Consider the following 23,859-nt stretch of genomic DNA (forward strand, 5'->3'; position numbering starts at 1 on the left):
CCTAGATTTGTATCTTCCTTGAGAATAGGTGTAATTTTAGATCTGCTTTGCAAGCTCTTTTTTTTTTTCTTTTCCCCCTTTTCTTTCCAATACTCCTCAGTACAATAGGAATCTTGTCCCATGGTGTGAAGCCCCTGCAGAGTTATAAAATTGTGTCACCTTCCCTGCCTCCCTTATAAGTTACTCTAAGTGACACTATTAAAAAGAAAAACCACAGGATCTCCTGGGATCAAAACAATGTCCTGTTGTTATCTTAACACCACTCCGTTTGGCTTTTTTGGCTTTTACCTTTCATTTCCTACAGCTCTATGCAAGCAGAGCTTGCCTTGCATTGTGCTTCATTCCATGCATGCATTTTCTCAGAGAAGATGCTTTTATTTCTGAAGGATATGCTGGGTGGCCAGAGGTTTCAGATTTCTTCAGCAGGGATTCATCTCTTCCAGGAAGGGGGAGGTTGGAGTGAACAGGCCAGCTAAGAAACTTTCATCTCTGTGCAAGAAGGGAGGAGAGACTTAGATGCTCATCATTTCCTCAGATGAAGATTTAAGCTCAAGTATTAACTAATAAACTCCCTATCCCGTGGGAGTTGAGACAGGGTATGTGGGGGATGGAATGGATTGAACATGTGCGAGTTTCCCATTTTGAGCAGGAGTTTTGGTGGCCTGGAAAATGTAATGTGTTTTTCCTTGCAGATGCTCTGGAGTGTGACTCACAAGTGTTTGCAGCTCAGACAGTTTTGCAGAATGAGCTACCAGCAACCCCTTTGTCCTTCGTGTGATATTATTGAATAAGCTCAAGGTAACTCATACCTTAGAGCAACCCACTATTGTAAGTTGATGCAACTGTTGTTTTCACACTTGTTTCCCATCTGTTAACAGCAACAGAAGTTACTTATGCAAGAACAAGGTTTATCACTGTGTAAATGCTCAGGTTCAGAATACATCTACATGTTATACACCCTTAAGTCTATCTGAAAGCATGATGTGTCCTGTCGCATTTTATATACTACACATTTCTGCAATGTGATATTTTGTAACTCGAAGATCCTGCTATTATATATTATTATAACTTGAGGATGAAACTCTTCATAATGTTACCTTGCACTTACTGTTTTTGACCCAAAAGCCCAGAAGTGCCTGAAAAATGCTAAATGGTTTTACCAGAGACCCTGTAGGTCATTAATTGTAGTTATATCCATTTTACACATATGCTAAGTGAGGGTTTCAGTAGTTTTTACTAGAGCATGCAGTGACTTTATACAGTGTGTGGTGTGAAGTAGAGATAAGCGTCAAAGTTTTTTGCCAGTCTACAAAATCTATGAACAGTCTAATGTTAGCCTTTCAGCTCATACACTTGGGGACTGGGCATGGAACAAACTACATATTTTCTTGGGAGGGACCTGCAATTATATAGTCAACAATCTTTCAGCATCCTAGAGCTGTACTATCCCATGGCACAAAGTTGACCAGAATTGAAAGAGGATATTCCCACCTTGGCCCTGCATCCCAACCTGCAGTTCATGTCCAGCACCACTTTTTGAGAGGTATGCGCAGAGCTATGGCCAGGAGCATCTGCAAAACTTACATGCAAAAGGGCATTTGAAATGAGAATGATGAAAAAGGCCCAGCATTATTTGCACTTTGGGTGTTGGTTCATGGTTTTTAGCCCTTTGGGAAAGAGAAGAGCTATAGAACTGCAGCATTTCCCATTTCATTTAGCATCTTGTCCAGCCACCCTGGGAACTGAGGCCAGTTCTTTTTATGGACTGGAAGGATTGTTGGGCTGGACAAGCAGCACTGCACTTCTTGAAGGTCTCTATCAATGACAAAAGTATCTTATGGACTGTACAAATCTAACTTGTCTTGATGTCAATATTATTATAGTGAAAGCACATAGGTGAGATGCTCTGCCAAACCTCTGCTCTGTCCAGTAATTTATGTGGCCCTGTTCATCTCCATACGTTCACCTCCACACATACCTTTCCCCCTGTTCACCTCCATACATAAACACCTTTTTGTCATTACTGGTCTTTTACAGCAAAGGCTCTTTACTCACAGTTCTACAGAAAATGAAGTGGCTGAGAGGAGCCTGAGCCAGAACTGCTGCATCCACATCTAGGATTCTATCCATTAAATAAGTCCCTCTACGTCTTAACTTTTTGAACAATTAAAGCATTAATAAATTAATTATGTACTTAATTAATATGAGAAGGTGACAGTCTGAAGAAATAGTATGTTGCAAGCAATCTCATCTTTTCTTGTTAGACACCTTTAGCCTCTGAATTTCTGTGCAGTTCCTGGCTCTTGGCCTGTAGACCACTGCATCAGACCAGCCTTCCTAGCAGCCAAGGCAGAGAGGTGAGCTCAGTCTGGCCCCTTGTTTCTACACAAAGACTTATTGTGACGTGCATCTCTACCGTCGCCCCTTTTACCTTTCTGTGATATTTCTGAATGTTTTGAGGTTGTGTTTTTTTGTTGTTTTTTTTTTTTTTTGTTTATTTTAATTAAACATGACTAAACAATGATTCTCTGGGTGGGAATCATTCTTTCTAATAACCACAGTGTGCATACTAACTATACTAAAAATAAATCTTGTCTCTGACTAGTTAAAAATTGCAGTGATTTGTTGATGCTTTTTACCTGTCACTAGTAAGATATAAATATAAATAAGTAGAATTACATTTAAAATATCCATCACTTCACATATGGAGTGTGGCAATGAGTGGGCTGTAATAATAAAATATACTTTATAAGTGTCATAATCATTCAGACACCAGGAACTCATAAGCCACAGATCTGACATTCAGATGATGAATTGTGATTTTGTTTTAAAAGCCAGACATGTCAACTCCATGTGCATATTGGGAATTGTAGTTCAAGTGACCTCTGCTAAAACGTTGACCTTAACAATGACTTTGTTTTACATTTCCCAGAAACTTTTAAAGTAGGTGTGATACTTTCCAAATGCAGTCGTTGCACTAATACTAATATAAAATAATTTAAAATATTTTTGACACCTTTGCTATGGTCATATATTATATGACACAGAAAATGAGATTCAGTGAATGGCTTAAAATTAATTCTATTTTGGGGTCTTGGTAACATCATAAACCCCTTGAGATTCACCTGTGTGATATATGATATCACTGGATAAGATGATATTCTTCTAAAACTCTACAGCTCATCCATTCTTGCATGCAATAAATAAATACATTAAATATACATATGGAGGAGTGTTTGTATTGGTACATATGAAAGAGGATTAGATAACACTCAAGGGAGACTCCATGGACTGTAGGGATCTTAAATCTGATGGAGGCAGGTTGATTCAGTGGACTTCAGAGACCTGGATTCTGCTCCCCTCTCTGCTTCAAGTTCCTCCTGTGTGACCTTGGACACAGCATTTAAACCCAAATCTTAAAGGTATTTAGGCTCCTGATTCCTATCAAGATGCCTGATTCATGCTGATTTCAGACAAATTTAAGATTTTAAAAGGAACTGAGCTCTAAAATCCTTTTAAAGATCAGGGATATGTTTCTCTAGGCTTCAATTCCCTACTTTTAAGATGGAGATACTTGTAATTCACAGAGATTTTGCCTGGGTGAAAGCATAAAGGATCATAAGGCAGCATGGTCCTGGGAGCTGTATGGATGTGTGAAGCCCTGTCTCTGATTCCCTATGAATAGCTGCATGCACTATATAGATATAATTATAGTCATATCAAATGAAAACACAATTAAATTCCAGAATAGGAGCTGATTGGCATAACAAAGCTGAGATTTACTGCTTCCTTCACCAGACCAGTGCAGGTTCTAACACAAATCATGCCTCTTAGCCTTCAATTTGATAAACTTTCAGCTATTTTGACATGTAGAGCCAACTGCAGCCTACTCCATCCTGACAAAAAGAGCCTAACAAATGGATTTTCAGTCACCCACTGAACAGAGCTAGATGACAGATCTACATGAAATCCTTTTTCGAGGGAAGGCAGCCTTTTAACTTGATTGATGAAATTATATCTAAATCTGGTAGATTTGGGACTTCAAAGGCATTTTTGCCTACTTAGGGCATCCCAGATGAAGGGAGTATGCTATTTGTACCAAACTCCCATGCTCAAGTGGTTTGCAAATTGACCCCTTTGTAATAGGTTAAAGGTTCCGCACTAGATAACGGTGGTTCATTTTGATTAATTATGTCAGGGAATTAATGTATGATTACTAACTTTTAGCAGACCCTGCTCTTTCTGACCTCGAGCTGCTTGTTTGTGTGGCTGGTTGTAATTTTCGACCAATGGGTTACGAGAGGTCACTGTGTGGTCAGCATATTTTAAACAAAGAAAAGGGAGGTGGGGAAGGGGGAGCAGAGAAACAGCAATCTCAGATCAGAGTGGATGGGCTACAGTTTACTGGCCTGACAGGGGAGATTTGTTAAGTGTTTTAACAGTATTTTTATACATTTACCCTTTCCAATAAAATATTCTTCTGAAGAGCTAAGAGAGTGGCCTGGAAAGATGTTGGGAGGATAATTTAACAGCTGAATGTTAAGCCCATAATTGCACTTCATACTGGTTTCAATAGTAGAGAACCTTGTTAAAAAATAAATTGGGCAGAGTTCTGTTTAGCACTTGGATTGGCTGAGAGCAAGGCTTAAAGCTTCTTATTAAGCCAATGCCTGGGAAGCGCCACTTGCAAATTTCTTAACCAATCACTAAAGAGTTAGCAAATGTTGATAAAATAAATTTTTGGGGGATTTAGCTCCATTTCATAGTTTAAACTCTTGGGTGGGTATGTGAAGCCATCTAAGAGTTTCTGAGGACTAGAAAGAAAATATGTGAGGCCCAGTCCTGTGAAAACCTCTGCACACTGAATCAACCGTACTCACTGTGTTCAATATCGTGTTCAGGAGAATTGCTCATGCTGAAAGTGAAGACTATGCTTAGGTATTTACCAGACCTTAGCTATATTATGAATGTCATGGTAAACTACTGTGTAGATGAAGGGACTAGGAACCAGAAGCCTTAAATTCCCCCAGTCCTGTTAGAGATCTTGAGACAGAGGAATCTAAGCACATATTGTTAAAGCAACTAAAGTAGGACTTAAGTTTTAGAGATTCTACAGAAGAGCCATTGGATCCGCAGACACTTATAACTTCCGAGAATCAAGCAATAATTACTGCTGGGCCTAAATATATACAGAATTAAGTAACCAGCTGCAAATGTAAAAAACAAATTCCTATTATCTTCTCTGGGCCTCACTCTTATGTTAAAAAAATTAGTCTAAAATATCTACCTTGTTTATGGGATCACTGAGAGGCTTAGTTCATTAATGTTTGCATTGTGTTTTATGGTCCTTAGATGAAAGGCACTACTGATGCTTAGAGAATGATTATTATTATAATACTTATTTTAAGAACAATAGGCACATTTGTTTTATTTTCCACTGAGGTCTTTCAAACACCAGGGTGTCCAATTAAGCTGTAATCAGAATAAGGGCTAGGACTTTGCTGAAAAATTTCCAGTTTGCTTTAGAAATTCCAATTTTGCTTTACGCTTGGTTGTATCTTTTTGCCTGTCCACTGAACATGGGGATTTCTAGTTGTCTTAGGATCCCCTTAATTTTGTTGTTCCTTGAAAAATGTGCTCTTGGCAAACTATCTTTTACATTTCAAGTGAGAATTCTATGACAAAGTTTTGTAAAAGGAGAAAGTTGTGTTATCTGGGCAAAAATGTATGGTGTTAGTAGGGTCAGGAAGAACCACAGAGCTAAAACCATGAAACTTACAAAGTGAGAGGAAGAACTGGAAGGGAGGAGGAGATGGGAAAGGTAAGGCCAGTAAGTATGATGAGAAGACTGTATATGAATACAGAGGTAGCAGGGGTGCCAAAGAAATAGAGAAGCTAAAGTAAAGAGAAAAAGGAGTATTTGGAATTGCAACACACACACACACACACACACAAACCTGCATACGCATCTGTTATGGTTTGCTAAATTTACCTGGCTCTTCCGAAAAGTCACCTCATACAAAAGGAAGATAATCGAGAAGATTTAAGATTTGCTTCAGTGGCACTGGGAAAAGCAAATCTCAGGACTGAAGGTTGAGATCTTGCAATTAGTTAGCACACTGCTGATCATTGCTGATTGTCCCGCAGCTTTTATAGGCCAACCCACAATAAATGTAATTCAAACTAGTGTCTGTTGCCACTTAGTAAAGGAAAGACTTGTGTCAGGCTGACAGTTCCTTAGGCCAGTGTCCTGTTCGCAGAGGGAGCTATGAACTAGTACTTCAGGCAGAAGTAACCTACAGCACATCCTGACTCTGCTCTATGAATGACAACCAGAAATTCAGTTTCCTAGTCCCTGCTTTGACTATTAGATGCAATTGCCTCTTGAGCTCCTCATTTAATGGAAAGTCTCACAGCTGCTGTCAGAGCGTAGATGTCACTATTATTTACTTATTTAATCATTTTACAGTAGTGTTAGGTATCTCAGGCAGATCATTGTACACACATTTAATAAATTGCAATCCTGACTCAAATGATTTACAATCAAAGCTGTTGATTCAGGAAAGTACTTGCACATACATGTTCTTCAAGTAATCACAAAAGCACATGTTAACTTACTGTCATACATCAGATGAAAACTTCCTTTAGTGCTATCTGTCCAGAATTAGGTCCTGAGCTGAAAACGTAACAAGCTATGGGAAAATAAAGAGTTGTAGGGGAAGTAAGGATTTCAGGATATGCTAGCAGTGTTATTTTCAGCCGGGCTTTATAAGAAAATGAGACTTATGCAATCATGTTGTCTGTCTATCTACCTCTAAAAACTCTTAAATTTGGACAATGTCAATCACACTTGGCAGAAGGATAAGCAATGCTGGATTAAACATAGGTCTGCAGGCATGAGCACATTATAAGGTCCCCAAAGGGCATCTAGTGCTTAAGTCTGCATGGCACCCAGGTGGTTGGAATTGCTCACTGTGAGGCAGTTGAGTAAAACAACACAGACACAACCATGCTTTTAGTCACATGAGAACCTACACTGTGGAAAAGACAAAATACCAGGTTTTAGAAGTTCCACTTCCCAGGGAACTGCTGACTTATTTATTTTTGAGCATAAAGGGATGAATTTCTGAGCCCTTTGAAGGTGAAGGGAATTTGGTGTTGCTTCCTATGGAGCTAGGATCGTACCCTGTTACACAGCCTGTAGGGACAGAAAATATTTGTTTCCTTTGTTAATAGGGAAAACCAAAGCAAATTAGGAGCAACAGTCTATGGAGCTGGTAAAGAATGTGTCAGGAATTGGTTTCTTTTTACATGTTTGTACATCAGAGACTTGCATTTTTGTGCTCTTGCGTGTGCCCAGGTTTTGGTGCTCGCACATGCTCTGATTAAAGAACAACTCTGAACAATACTCTTTAATTTAATAATCTTAATAAGCACATGGGGGAAGTGTCTTTACTGTATAGACACAAACAATGTTACATGCTTCAACATGAAACATAATTAGGGTGTGCAGTAAAATAAAGGGGTGAGGGGGAAGGGGACATTTTTTTAAAAATGAGAACAGAGGTGACTTCCAACAAAACTTCAAAACCAGCTTGGCTAACAATGAACATAGCCCCATTCTTTTTAATCATCAACAAAATCTATCACACATGTTCTTTCAAGTAAAGTTTATTAGAAAGAAATTGCTACTAGAGAACCACATGTGAGCTCTGACTTGGCAAGGTCAGGCCAGGGCAATAAACCCTTGAACTTTACAAATATGCAAAGCTGACATAAATAACAAATTAAACCCAGCCAGGTGTAGAGCTGCAGTGAGCTGCTTGCCAGAAAGATTCAAACTCTGGCCAGCGTGACCTCTGTTAGCTTGTGTGGAAAGCGGGGGCTTATCTCCTTGGCTTGTTGTCCATTAGGGTTCATACCTGTGGGCTCAAGTTACCTTCTTCTCATTAGCTTAGAAAAATTATATCACTTCATTAGTAAGTGTTTGTTCAGCCTCTGGGTGTCCTTAGGTATTTGGATGCATTGCTGGGTGAGTGCTGATTTTGTCAGAGCTGAAGACTGGGTGTTTTGGGTCCTCTTTGAAGGATCAGTCTAGGATAAACTAAAAAGGGATTGTGTGGAGATACCTCTGCTGCAGGATTTTGTGAAATAGGATGGGGAAGAGAAGACTGGGGTCTTCAACTGCTGTACAGGGTGACATATACCCCAGATAAGTCTGGAAATTAGTGAGCATAAATGTATCACAAGCTGGCTGACTGGTCCTCTGAGCCCTCTGAGAGCTGCTGCTCATGTAGCTCGCAGAATTACACATCACCCGAGTGCTATTATGGATCAAACTCCAAGCGGTGCTTTAGAAAAGGGAGCCAATCCTTGCACCAATTTTGGCTGTATCTGTTGCAAATTCTCCATGTAATCAGAACTTCATTAGAGGTGTAATTCTCACTGCGATCAATCACTGTATCATTCTGAGTATCGCTGCCAGATTTCCAGAGGCATTCAGCTGCAGATACACCATCTCAGTGGGATTTTCAAATGTCTCTTAAGTGTATAAGCACCTAACTTCCACTGAATGCTCAAGGGATTTTTAAAATCCCACTATGTGTCTCTATATCTTGCCCTTAAACAAGTGCTTAATTTTAAGTGCAGGTAGTTTCATTGATGTGTGTAGTACTACTTGTGTGGTTAAAGTTAAACATGTGCTTAAATGTGCAGTTAAAACATGGCTGTAATAGGTGGGGGAGGAATTTGATGCAAACATACAGTGCTTTAAATATAAATGTTTCCCTGTTGCACCTCAATTTTTGGATACTGGTTTGAGGCAAAAGCAGTAAAAAAGAAATGTCTCTTTAGACTTGAAAATTGAGGAAATTTGCTCTGAGAATCACAAAAAGGGAATAATATGGCACACTGGGACATGATATTCTACAGAATCCCTTTACAAGTATAACCAGACTTTACAATATCTTTGCCATGAGAATTTTTTTTACTTTTATTTTTTTTTTTCTTTACATGCAAAATCCGACCTCTTACAAAAACACTTACCCTGAGAGGCAATACTCTGTAGTGACTACCGAGCTGTCGTGTCATCTTGAGGAAAGTGTTTCACCTCTCTGTGCTTCTATTTTCCCTCCCACTGTCTTTACTATTTATATTAGAAGAACTCTGGGGCAGGGACAGTCTATGTGTTTACATAGCTCTCTCCGCAATGGTGTTGTCTCTGCTGGGACTGCACAGTGCTGTTAGTAAAATCTAGTGACTTCCTTGCACAATCAAAAAAACTGTAGGAATAAGCAATTGGAAAAAAACTCTTTCATAATTTTTTCAGGTTTTAGTTTTGTCTCTGAGTCACAGGTTAGGGCTCTTCAACACATGAGGCTTATAAAGATTTGTTAAAGAGATCTGTCCTGATAAATGGGTCGGATGCTTTTTATAGAGTTCTCCACTGGGTCCATTCCATCATAATGAAGCTTCAACACAGGCCTCCACAGAGCTCCAAGAGAGAAATACGGGAAGGAGAAAGTGAAGGGAGATTGGGTGAGTTTACACTATGTGTTAAGTGGAAAAGCTGCAAAGAGGTTGGGAGACTTGTCATGACATGCAATTAAAGGCTCCTCTGGGAGTGTCTGTATAAACTCTACACATAGCAGAAAGAAAACAGACAGCTGACAGTTGTACTGTGAAGTCTTAGAAGAGTATACGGTGTTCATTGCTGACACTCAAAGGCAATTTTGCAGAGTTCTGTGAAGTCTAAACACTTTTACTTAGAGACAATTCCTGTCAAAGAAGAGCTTGAATTTCTGTTCTAGCTGTTATGAGTTAGCTTCCAGGAACCTCTCTTGAACCGAACTTGACACACACTTTGTTTGTTTTAGCTGTGTTTCCATTTGATGAAGGCCCTTGATAGTGCTTTTTTGCCTTTGCTATTGATTGTGGCTGGAGAGTGTGACAGGTATCTCATCTGCCTGGTTTCCTATTCAGAGCACATCCTGTGACTCTTGGGTCAGGCTTTTGTTGTGTGGCTCTCAGATTTTCTAGCAGGGATGTGTGTGCATGTGTGACACATCCAGAAGTGCAAATAGAGAGATACAGGGAAAAAACAAATTCTGCATGACTTTGGGAACTAGAGAGCGTATAAATCTTGCCTAGAAGGACCCAATTCTTCAGTACTTTGAGAAATGTGTTGATGGTTGAGGCTGCTGGTTGGGAGAGGAAGGATGAGAGGAAACCTCTGATCTACCAACTCCTTCAGCCCCGTTTTTCTTCATAGTGTTGAGAAATATGAGTGAGGATATAAGTTGGTTTGAGGTTGAGTGACTACTTGATGTATTTAATTAGAAGGAATTATCCACAGGTCTGCAGTGGAACTCGTGGTCAGAATGAGTAATACCTTGACATAGTCAGTAGAGACAGAGGTCCAAACCTCTTTCAATATTATTCAAAGCAGGTGTTTCAATCTATGTTTCACTTAGTGACCTGGGTGAGGTCCATGAGCAAGAGGGTTTTAGCTATTTTGGTGAAGGCCCACATTTACCGTAATGCTTCAATAGGTCAGTATTGCAAGGTGGCTTCTATTTACTCCATGAACAACCCTGTTCCATATCAGGGAGTCTTTTTCCCTTATTCTTGTAGTTACCAGAACAAAAAGGAGGAATTCACTAGGCCAAAAAGTAAAGAGAGAAATCACCCTTTCTCTGACTTCTTTTATCATTCCATGTGCAGGTCCTTAATAAAAAAGAAGTAAAATGTAGAGAACCTGAGCATCATTCACATCATCAGAGATATTAACACAAAATATTCTGGCTATTTATTTTTGTGATGGGATGACTTTACTATACAAGGACCTTAGAAGTCCTATAGACGGAACTCAAGTAGGTTTTAATTTCTTTCTAGATATAGGGGAATGGCATATGAGAAGAAAACAACTTGGAATCCACCAGAGAATTTAGAGTGCAAATTTAATTTATATGGAAAGACTGTGGTGATGGGAAATATAGAAAACTCTAAGTTTTGATGGTTGGACCAGGCTCAGAGCCTAAAGGCATATATCACCGAAGAGTATTAAATATTTAAAAGAAGGTTTATTTAGAGTCCTCAAAACTGACAGGATCTTAAATACAAGATCATATGGCAAGAAAGCTCAACATCATTCTTGTCAGGGTGAATTAACTGTGGTGTATAGCCCTGTATAAATAAGCAGCCATGGAAATTCCCAGCTTCACTTAAAGCCCTGAAAAACAAAATCATCTCCACTCAGAAGACAAAAGAATAAGGCCAGGGTAAGAAGAAAGAGGATAGACCCAAGCTCTCTGAGCAATTTTATCAGCACATATTTCTCAGGTAACTCCTCAATTATTTTAGTAGCAGAATGCAGAAGAATTGTATTTCTAGGGTCCATTGTTTATTGCCCAGTGCAACTGGCATTGGTTGAAATGAATGACATTTATAATGCATTTCATGATACAATTTTTCAGTGAAATCTTTCACTTCTAGGTGTTTCTTTTGAGCTTTTGAGGAAATGTTCCTCCTCAGGGAGGAAGTTGCTATTATTATTGTAAGGAGATTCAGCCAGGCTGTACCTGAGAGACTCATTGACAGTATTCATCTGTATCTTTCTTTTTTAATCCTTCTCACTACTGCATACCCTCCTGCCTCAAAAAATGCCTCCACTTGAGTATACTGCTGAAATTTGTGGCAACACAGAAAATTGTTTGGCCCAGTAAATTTTGATGAATAACAGTGTAGTGGTCATGTTGGTGTAAAGGACATGGGACTCCCCCAAAGAAATGGTAGACCCTGGAAAGGAGATCTGGCCAAGAGTTGCTGCAGTGTACATGTTGTGTTATGACAATGTGGACCTCCTCGTACCTTGTTTATGCATCACAACATGTTGTTATGTCAGGGTTTTAAGGATCTTCACCATGTCAGAAATTCTCCTTCCTAAGCTACATCAGGGAACTGCCAACATAGTATTGGTACTGCTGTGGAAGCTTTTCTCCAGAAGGTCAGTGGGGGAGTAATCAGTTTAGAACTGGGTCTTGTAACTTACTTGAATGAAAGATTTTTTTCTAAAGGTGACATTAAGATGAAATATTTAAGATAAACCAGAAGACTTGACTGGAAATTCACAATGGCCCTCTGAAACAGTCCACGCTGATTTACTGATCTTCCATTTTCAATTTATGAGCTGAGACCAGAGTATACCACTGGAGGATGAGAATAGAGTAGTCATATTAGAGCCAGCTCATATATCCTACAGACAGACTTTGGAAGAATTAGAAAGTATAATAAAGTGCTTGTCCCTTTAAGACACTGTTTGGCTCCTTGCCAATTTAGATCCTGGAGCATTAGATATTTTAAAAGCCCTTAAAACTGTCTCTTTTCTTATTTTTTTTTTTCCTCATTGTCTGAGGTTTTCACCTTTTAACAATGAAGAAACAGTGGTAGGAGCATCCTTTGCTTTACAGCTTTCTCCCCCTACAGCTTACTGAGAGATGAATTCTGTTCCCCATCACATTATTTTAAATATGAACTAACTCTTTTGAAGTCAGAGTACATATATGGCATGTATAATAGAGAGAAATCGTAAGTACATATATAGCATGTATAATAGAGAGAAAACACATCTCATTTTAAAAAGAAAATTCTTGGTTTTACATAAGAGCAGTAACACTGGGATACACAGAGGCACCGAGGTACTTTTGAAGCATATAAATACTGCCAGGGCACTGCAGTGACCTTTGGTCTCCCACATTTTCAGCTAATGGTCACCGTATGTGGCAAAAAAGCTGACCCTGCAATTGCTGTGGGACATGACTGGAGGTTTGGATGTCTCTTTGGAGGGCAGCCACCTTATCAATGAGCTCAGCGGCCCATGGGTCAAATGCACAAGTATCAATGGGGCTCAACTACAGAGCCCAGTGTAATGCAATCGATGCAGCTACTCCTCCCAGGGAGAGTCAGAGGGCTTTAAACATATCACAGTCATTCTAGAAGTATTTTTAAAGTGAATTTTGTTCAAAACCAACCCCTCTGTTAAGAGCTTAAATGCCTAAATAAGGATTTTGTTTGAAGATACTGTCCCAGAAAGTTTTTTGGAGGGTTCTGTTTTGTCTGAGCTCTGCAATATAGTTTGATGCAAGATAGAAGGAATTTGGGGAAAGAGGAAAGGTGATCTGGGGCAAGAATAAACAAAAAGAAAAATAATAAACCATCAACCTGGGGTCATATTCTGAACAATACAGAGTAGAGAAAGGACCCAGGGATCTTTTTGTGTTGTAGCAGATGAATGGAAACTTGTGATTCACTCCACTGTTTGCTGTTCCTTCAGACCTGAATTTTCTTCTGGTTGGGACTTGGGCAGAGATCCCCTCTAGTTTTAGGCAGCAATTTCTTCTCATGCAGTGGGGAGATTAAGCCTGCTGAAAGACCTCTTCAAGGGAGGATTCAATGTTCCTTTCCTGTCTTCCTGGAGATTATAAGATAGTGCATCTGGAACAACATTAGCTCATCCAGGTCTGTGGTTTTATTTTTGATAATCAAATCCCAGCAATCTCATTCTCCATCTGCCTGAACATATTTTTGGGTAAGGGGTAGATATCAGTAAGCACACATGGTTGTGGTCAGATATTGTGAGATCTTCTAAACACGAACAGAAAATTTCCATCCTCTAAGTTATATCTAAACATTCCTTTTTCTCTTGTGCTGTATTTTCTTTGTGCAGCTGAGAGAGTTATGGTAGTTCAGGCCAACAGAACATGTTTATTTCTCCTTTGGTAATGTTTACTCAGAAGACTTGCAAACTAGGGTTCAGGCTGCATTTACTCTCAAATGAGAATTATTTTGATGGCCTCAGCCTTATTCGATATAGTGCCGTGTCTATTTGTGTCAAGAGCTAGCATTAAGTCATTGTCTGTCTGGATTAAGTGTTAAGGGCACAATGAAAAGTCTGTGGACATCTTGCTAGAAGACAGCTGGCCAAATGAAAGTAGGCTTCCTTCTGAGTCTCAACAACATCTGCATTCCTAAACAACAAGAGTATTTCTTACAAAAGCAAGTGGGTTTTCTGTCAAGTTTAGCCTAGAAGTGAGATAATTATAGGAAAAAAAGCTGAAACACATCTTAGGAGCTTTTAGGAGCTTATGACACTTTGTTTGGCCTTTTGTGAAAGCTATTAGTCATTTATCCCCTTTCAACAGCAGAGCACTGGTGTGCAACATCTGTGCTCTGCTTCACCTTAAAGCTTCCTCAAGATCACTGCAGCAGAGATGGAGTAGGTCGTCTTCCTAGTAGCACCAGCCTGTCTTGGGCATGTGAATTGCTCAGTCTCACAAAGTTTTGTATTTTGACAATGAGGACATCACATTTTTAGTGATTTGTGCATAAGTAATTTTCTTACAATGTTAATTATATAATGTTAAATCTTTCTAATCTTAAAACATCTCTAATTATTAATCATATATCTAATAAACAAATCCATAAAAGAGAGTAATTTCAATTACACTCATATAAATTATGAAGACACATAAGATTTCTGCTCTTTTTGATGAGACATGATGCTCCAGTTTTTAACCTTAGATGAAGCTCTCTGTCAATAACACTTTTTTTTTATAAAGCAGGGAATCCTATTCTAAACCCCTTCAGTACCCTTTACCTTGCAGTAAAATCAGTTGGTCCTGTAGAAGACATACTCAATGCAGTTTTCATGTTTAAAAATTCCCAAACATATTTATTCTTAAAAGAGTTATAAGGGAGCAAAAAATATTTTTTTTTTCTTCTAATGAAACTAATTTTGTTAATGTTTAAGAATCATAACAAAAAAGAACATTGTATTCTTCAGTAAATCAATTAAATTTCAAAGTTTTATTCTTATCCATATGAAATATTGTTTCTCTCATTTCAAATTTTGCTCAGAATGATTATTTAACAAACTGATCTTCAGAAGTTTCCTGGATTCACTGTGGTGTTAGAAAAATTTCAGTTGCTTCTTTCATTCAATTTTTTTTTCCATGGAAGTTGCACATATCCATGAGATGATGATAAGCAGACTGGGGAGGGATCTGAACAAATTGCCCTGCATTTTAGCCCTCAATTATACAAGGTGATCTTATGAAAACAAGAAGTGAAGTCTTGAAAGGTCTCTGAATAGCAACGGGAAATAATTCATGCCAGATTGTTCCTTGTTAGTACCAAAAAGAGACTCCTATAAGTTGGTTAATACAGAGAGTTGATGCACATTCTTTATGCTTAAAGAACAGTTTCTTTGATTTTCCAAACTAATCAAATCAGGTGACTGATGAGCCTAAATGACAATGAAAGTCAATGAAGAATAAAACTCTTGAGTCATGAAGCATTCAAAAATGCCCTGATGGTGCAGTGAATCCTGACTATGCAGCAGCAACATCAACCAAGCAAATAAAAGGTCTTCTGAGTTATGAAATATGTTATCATTCAAAGGGTGAACTGAGAGAAATTAGAGTGTCTTCATGACAATTCATCTGATAGTCTGACTGTCAAAGAATTGCTTTGTAAACTACAGGAAGATGTGTGTCAGGGCCTTTGTCATCTCAAATCTGTAGAGGAATGGAAAAATACCATAGTAAGTTATCATAATATTTTTCATTCATGAAGATTTTCAGCAAGTCTATAGATGTATAAAAGTGAAAAAGGGAAAATGTCTAGTCAAACCTATCTATCTTGGCAAATAAAGACTAGCGATGAAATTACTTACTCCATTTAAAGGCAATGACCAGTTGAGGTTAGGTTTCTGTAAAGTTAGCTCTTCACTCAGTGAAAGCACTTGTTTGCTGTTTGGGTGGCTGTACCAGTTGAGGTACCTGCACAATTGAGACATTTTGCTAGTTGGTGCATATCCATGAATAGTAGCACAAATAGTTTAAAATGGAATCTGGAAAGGAAGAGGTTTTTCTTCATCACTTCTTGCCACAAATCATCATACAGTTTGTACAACTTCAGTCAGATCTGGACTAACATAATGACCCTGCAGCTCAGGTGACTCTCACACACTCAAAGTATTGACCAGAATAGTGATCTTCAAATATTCCTTGAGAGAATCATTTGCAAACATTTGTAGGCTGCCACTTGATCATATAGGCTGCTAGTAAATATTTATGGTTAACAAAGGCATCAACAGGATGCCAGATTGATTCACAAACACTTTTTGGCACAGAAAAAATTATCCAAATACTTGATGAGTAATATTTGAAGGGAATAATTAAAACTGTTCTGTAGGCAAACTACATCTGAAAACCACATTTTCTCAACCAAAGTGTCTTTGGAAGTGAGATAATTTGCTCAGTTATATCTACAAAAGCACAAGCCCTATGTAATAACAACAACAACAACAACAACAACAACAACAACAACAACAACAACAACAACAACAACCAACAACAACAACAACAACAACAACAACAACAACAACAACAACAACAACAATAATAATAATAATAATAATAATAATAATAATAGATAAAATCCTGAAGAATAATTTAAATTATTCAAGCAATCCAGGTGAATTTGAATTTGTTGAAGATGAAGAGCACACAATATTTCAGTGGAGGTTCTCCAGTAGAACATAAGATCCCAAAGAACGAGTTAATGCAAGGGGACTTGCTCTTTTCCTTTCTCATATGTAAGGTTACTCCTCTGTCGGCACAGTTCCTGCTCTGCTAGCTCATTCCTGCCTCAGGGGAAGGACATTATTTACTAAATCTGTTTTGGGTTTTAAATAGGAGGTTTTGCATTGAAATACATGTCTGAGCCAACCCAGCAGAACTTGTGAGATCTGACAGGAGCAGAGGAGAGACAGCGGTAGACCAGAATGGCTGCCCTCAAAAAATGGCAGATAAATATTACAACTGAAAGGAAACCTCACTTCCTGTATTTGTGGGCTTTGTTAATATGTAACATGCACATATTATAACTACTTGGTGACAGACTCAAAACCCCCTCCGGCTTTGGGATTCTGTTCACTATTTTTAATCATAATTTAGGTGTGAGGGTTAGGATTAACAGCAGGCAAACATTAACCATGGCTCTTGGACCTCAGTGAGCCTACCAAAATTGGAGAGTGAGTTAGCCAAGAGAATAGTCATTGGGGAAAAATGAAACTCAGATGTATTGAAAATGTAAAAGAAAATTGCAGGCAGCACAGGGAAGGAAGTTGATTGGACAAAATAGGAAACCTTTGCAGGTCTTGATAGAAAAGGTGAAATTCAGTGAGAAAAAGCAATAGAAAGAAAGAATAGGAGAAAAACAGAAAATAATGATATGTCAAAAAGATGTTTATCCTCTACAAAGAGGGCTCCGAACCCACAAAACGAGGAAAGAATTCATATTATTGTCTTTTGGCTTTGGTGACTTGCACTGTGGCAGTAGAATAAAACTCAGTGATACATGGGAAAGCTATGCAGATGTGGTGTGGATAGGTCCAGAAGATGGCTAAGCAGAGTGAACAGGAGGAATGTAGGAGAGCTGTGTGTTATTTGTTAAAGCAAAGAAGTTACTGCTGCTTTGCCAGGTGGGTTAAGGCAGAAATCTCATAGCTCTGAAAGTAATACCAGATCCCAAGGGCTGACTACATGGAAGGCTCCTCTATCCACAGTGTTCATTAGGCCATTTGCCTCTATAAAGATCAGACAAATTTATGTTGAGCTAAGTCACACGAGGCCAAAACCTCACCTGCTTCAGGCTTTCAGGACTGTACTTTATTGACAATTTAGGATCTAATGGAAGGCCAGGAAAAGGGTCATTTTATATCTGGAATATACTAGTATCTAACACTGAAATGATGTAATATATCTGATTGCACATTATGTATAAATCAGGACAGCTCTTAGTAGAAGGACCATATGTTCTCCACACCAACAGAGATTTACACAGATTCCTGGGACTACCTACCCTGGTTAAGGCAGTGTGACTCTGTTTTCTTCCTTCCCCAAAAGCTTGGCTGCAGTGCTACAGTCAAGTTGGCCTTAAAAAAACCTGATAGCAACAATGACAAAAAAAGCCCCAACACCAGAAAGCGTGTAGTCAGGCATTGCTGCCATAAAGCTTGATGCTGGAATTCTTTAGGAGCAAGGAGCCGAGGGGGGAGTTGCTGTGTTCCCCTGGAATGCAGTGAATGGCTTGTAAATTAGAGTCCCTAATGAAACCGCACTGGTGTCCAACTGCAGCAATCATCTGGTTAAAATCAGGCAGTAATTCCACTAATTTTACTGCCCTTCTCCCAGCCCTCAACGCCTCATTTAGGAAAAAATGTTTATGTTCCCCTCAAAACACCTGCATTTTAACTTGGGCCCCCAAAGCAATTATTTTTATTTTATTTTATTTTTAAGACTTTCTGTTGTGAAATGCAGCATCCCTCCCTTTCTGAACTGAAGCACATGAATGCCCTGGGATTCCCAATCTTCAGACATGTTTAACTAGCACTGTTTTTCTTGCACACTTCACAAGCTTTGCTATCCTATATATTTTCTGCCCACAGCTGCTGTCCAGAAGTGTTTAGGACATATATTTCCCCCCCTCCCACACCTCCCCCCCCTCAGTAAATGATGAAATAAAACTACGTAGAGCTGTTTACATTGTGACTAAGGAAGTTAAGGTTGATGGAGGTGATAGTGACTGACACTTATCCAATTTCAGGCTTTCCAAAACGTCTGTGGCTCTTATCATGATTTAGTCTCTACCAGACCTTGTAGACATTAAACAACAAGAATGAGCACTATTCTCACTCAGAGAAAGAAACATTATATAGTGGATGCTGGAACACTACCATGATGTGCTGTGAGATCTTACCATCTGCTATTCCATTAGGGTGAGTTATTCATTTTGTCTCCTTGGTTTCATGTTCATTTAAAGCTTTGATAGATTATGACTAAAGATCTCCTTCAAAAGTTGTAAGCAGATATCCCCAGCCCGTGATGATACCATTTCTTGAAGCACAGGCATCCCAGACAAGGGAAATAGGATTCCCATAAGCAGTCAAACGTCTTCCTTTCTCTGCAGTCCTCACAATCCTGAAATACTTGGCCTGCCAGCAAATTCTGGGAGAAAATAAATAAATACAGAGGATGGCCCATTCCCCAACCATCTGTGAATATCTTCATCTAGTTTACTGAATTGCTACAGTCCTTTTAATTGGAGAAAAGCTTCAGCCAGGCCAAGGTGTGCCAGTGCCGGGGTATAGCTCATCTGCTCAAGGTTTCTTAGTAAAATAAAGACATACCAGGTAGGCGAAACTGGGTATAGCCTCAAATTCCCACCCTGTTTCACCTTGGAGAATAAAGAATCAAGACTATGCAAAGTACTGTAGCTAATCATGTGACTGTTTTTTGCAGTTATAACTGGCTGGAATGGGAATTTTCCATACCAAGCAAATTCCAGGGGGAACAGTAATTTGTTGAAGCTAAAAATTAAGCTTTCTCTAGCTAGCAAGGAAAATGCTGGCCATGGTGGTTTCTGAAGAAGCAGCTTGAGAAAAGCTGTAGCTTGCATCATTCAACTCAATCGTGGGGCATGATCTCCCACTTCCCACCTTCTTGCCTTCTCACCAGCGTAACATGCTTTCATTGTTGGTAAATCTGGAGTCAAAAATGCTTAAAGAAGTGAGAGAGTGGTTTGTTTCAGTTTCTGGGTCATTTGGAAAATGACAAAATCTTTGATGTTCTCTCAGTAGAGAAGATATTTAGAAGTCTTTGCCCCCCACAACACCAGAAAACTGTTTTCTTCCTTGTGCTGCTGCTGCTTAGACAATCTAGTCATTCTGGACACATGTCAAAATATTTAAGTGGGAAGACAGTGTGCTGATTGCAGCTAGGGACTGCTGGAGTCCCAGGGATCCAGCATTTTACTTTGCCCTTTTCTTGCTGAGCTGAAGGGTAAGAGCAGAAGTTGGTCGTATCCACTGAGGGCTGAAGCCCACCATGAGATGATGGAAGCAGAGCAAACCTGACTCCTTGCCACACCTGGTCACAAGAGGAGATTAAGGAAAAAGAGAAAGGCCTATTGACGTCACCCAGAAACACTGTGGGGAGGAGGCAGTAGTTCAGGCAAACTAGCCAAACCAGGACCATGCTTAATCTCAAACTTCAAAGAAGAAAATTTTTCAGAGCTAATATGTCCCAAATCAAAATATGGTCAGGTATAGAACATGTGGTCACCACTGCATCCTGGAGGCTGCAAGAGGTGAAGGCTTACAAAAGCAACTGGGACTCTTTATATTTTTTTTTTTCTTTTAAAATATATTTTGCTTGTCTGCTTTTTTTAAGCCTTTGTTTTGGCCTCACTGTGTCTGAACTCCCTTGGACTTGGTGCAGGCCTACAGCTGAGTAGAATATACAAATGTAATTCCACTAATAAACAGGAATGAAGAAAATATCATATTGGGCACTGTATCACATCCAGTTTTAATTAAAATTATCACAAGTAGATTTATGTTTCATGTAACTTTCCCTGCTGTTTTCAGGTTGTATCTATCTTCTAATTTGATTGTTTTTCAGTGCCGTTTATGAAAGCTGCCTCCCAACCAGAGATAATGCTGCATTTTAACACTTTAGCTGAGTTTGTACTTTCAATGAGCTTTCTGCTTTCTGAATTTTTACTCGATTTGACATCTTTCTGAGAGCTGGCAGAAGCAATGTGTAACTTGATGGTTTAAAACACACAATTGTTGGAAGGTAGGGAAGCAGCCTTTCTTCAGCTGACTCGTATTATGAACTCACTGCTGAGACTGAGACTCCAAATCAGCAAATAGCATCCCATTAAGGTCAACGAGCCTGTTGAAGAGAGTGGTGTCTGTATGAGAAGAAGAGAAGGTAGGGGGAGCTTCCTGTTTAAGGTGTTAAAGAAAACCTATTTGAAGGCCTAATTTTTGAATTTCTTTGGGGAATATCGTTCTTCTTCTTTTAATTTGAATGAACTCAAAGCTTCAAACTCCCGGTGTTTCTTCCGATGTTTAGCTAAAATATACCAGAAGTGATAATGGTTCCATTTTACCTCTGAGATTCATACTTGATTGAGTCATTAATAATCTCCTAATTTCTATGTTTTCCTTTCTTTCTGCCTTCAGGGATCTCTGGAAGCTAAATAAGAAAAAAGGTATTTTACTGGGAGCTTTTTTGCAGTTTGACAGGTGAGAAGTAGAGAAAGAAACTGCTTTTCATAAGGAAGCAGCACAGCTAAAATTAAAAGTAGGACTTGGCTCTTAACAACTTTAAATTACTAGACAATTTGAAATGCGCATTTAACTGCTTGACTTTTTGCTTTGGGAAGTCAAACCAGAACCTCAAACACATCCACTCTCAAACCTTGGGAGATTTCACATCCTGATCTGAGCTTTGCAACGTGCTCCCATTTCTGATTAATGCATACCGATCCTACTCTGTTATAAAGTCAAATCAATGCCAAATGTGGTGGTGATTTTTTGATAGGGAATAAGCAACATCCACCAATATATTTAACACAGGTCAGTAGACAGCCTACAGTCATGACAGTCTTGAACTAGTGACCTAGAAATGAAAGACTCCTTAATCCCTTTACCAAATCCTAAACCACTCAATTCCTGCCCCACCTCGCAACCAAGGTCTTTTATAGATGTGCTGGAGGGTAATATGTAAGCCAGCAGAGTGTAAATTAAAGAGGAAAAAAAGGCTCTACTTGCAATAACATCGTAATTGTGGAATTTGAGAAAATATGGGACTCAGGAGAGGTCTTCAGTCAGCTTGTCTCGAATTCAGTGCAAATTTATTCTGAGAATATTTTGGCACCTGCGAACAGCCCAAAACTTTTATAAGCATCATAGCAGGGGAAAAGTGATGCAAGTGAAAGACTGCAGATAGACTCAGAAAAAGGTCTTGATTGTTCATCTGACCTGTTGGCTTTCGCTGCTGCTACAGGAGTTTACTTTTATGACTGTCTAACTCCACTGATTACCACAATGACATTACGAAGTTGCACTGGCATAAAACTGCAGTGTTTAATCAGACCCCTTATTTCAGCTCTTCAGGGATGAAACTCATGCCTTGGAAAAGAAGAACAGCAGCCCCATCCCATTCATCTCTTAAATCCTCTGTTGTTTAATCTTGTATCACTTGAATTTTCCTCTTTGTCCAGGGATTGCCATGTGAAGAGGTTCCTCTTCTATGTTTTCTTAGTCCTTCTCATAGGTCCTGACAAGATGTACCATAAGAAAAGTATTCATTTCGGAAGCTGTTCCCTATAACATAACAGAACCTGAAAAAAAAAGAGTGGGTTTGAATTCCAATTGAATTCAAAGCTACACAGCACAGAGCAACAACAGCAAACTCTGTGCCTGTAGAGTTGGAATTTTGCTGCCAAATGTGGTTAAACAGTTTTTCACTTTTCCCCAAAACATGAACATTGTCTAAGTAGAAAAGTATTTCCATTTGTAGAAGGGACTTTTTTTCATTTTGTACATCTGCAGGCATAAAAGGACCATAATAGACCACAAATTAGATCCGGGAACTGAAACAAGCTCAGCTTGTAACTGAGACCACAGGTCTGTAAAAAAACGTATAGCATCATTTTTGGGTGAGCTCTTTTTTTTTCTTGTTTGTTTGTGTTTTTTTTTTTTTTTTTCTTTTATGGCAAAGCAAATGAAAACTCATTTTATATTCAAATATGACACCATCTGTTCCCTGAGTTAGAAAAACTGGGTGAACTGATCCAATATACATTGCACTAGAAGGAGGGGAACAAATGTAGAAAATATCTCTTCCCCTCATTTCTCTCCTGTTTTGTGTCCCGCTCTTCCATGACTTGACCACAAAGGACTTGCAGATGGCACATGAGTGGGTTTTTTTTCTGTTTGATCTGGTCCCTTCATTCTTCTGGGATAGAATTTTTCCTTCCTCAGCATGATCTGTTGTCTGTCTCCTCTTCCCTCCAACACAGCCTCTCCTAATGCTCTTCCTTCTGAAGTGACTAAGACCATTTTGTGTAGGACCTCTCGCTGGAGTCCTGTGGAATACTTAAAATGATGATGCCGGTGGGCACGAAGGAGAGGTGGGCACTCAGGAGAGGTAGTTTGTCATAGGTGACACTCTCTCCTCACTGCTAGTGGTGTTTAACTCTTCCACTTCTTCTCCTGTGACCCCACACAGTGGAGAGGGCTGCCTTGCAGGAATGGCTTTGACCAGCACTGTGTCCAGGTGCTACGCTGAGGTCCGCATCCACAGGAGCTGAAAGTCCAAGTCATGGCTTCTGGATCAGTCCTGTGAAAGTCCCTTTTATTTTTAACCACAGCTATTTGGAACCAGGAACAGAATAAAACAGATCCCTTTCAGTCATGTGAAGCACTGGAATTGGGCAGTAGCTAAATGAAAGGAGGAAGGTGACAACAGAAAACCGGCCATGTAGAGAACTCCCTGGGAACATAAAAAATACTCCTATGTAAGTTTTAAGCTCATCAATTGAAACAGTATGACAAAAAGTTCCTGCAACAACCACTATCCCACACCTCCTCTCAAAAAAAAAAAAAAAAAAAAAAGAAAAAGAAGAGTCCCTAAGCTAGCCTGAGCCTGACAATGGCTGGTTGTGAAGCATATGTTAAACAGTTTTTGGTTAACATGGGCAAAGGAAATCAACTATGAAACTGTATTAAGGAAATATGAGAGTACTGTAATCTGCAAAAAAATAAATTTGGGTATATTCCCAACACACAATCGTGGAATTGCAGGAAGTGGGCTAACGGGAGGGAAGTTTTGCTTTCCCTAAAGAAAACCTGCCCAGGATTATTTTTTGTAAAAATAAAGCTACTTTCGTATTTTTCTTACATTGCCATCCTGTGTTTGGAGTTGAGTGAACAGTTTGTATTAA

This window comes from Tyto alba, unplaced genomic scaffold, assembly GCF_018691265.1.
Source record: "Tyto alba isolate M040663 unplaced genomic scaffold, T.alba_DEE_v4.0 Super-Scaffold_41, whole genome shotgun sequence".
Classification (NCBI taxonomy): domain Eukaryota; kingdom Metazoa; phylum Chordata; class Aves; order Strigiformes; family Tytonidae; genus Tyto; species Tyto alba.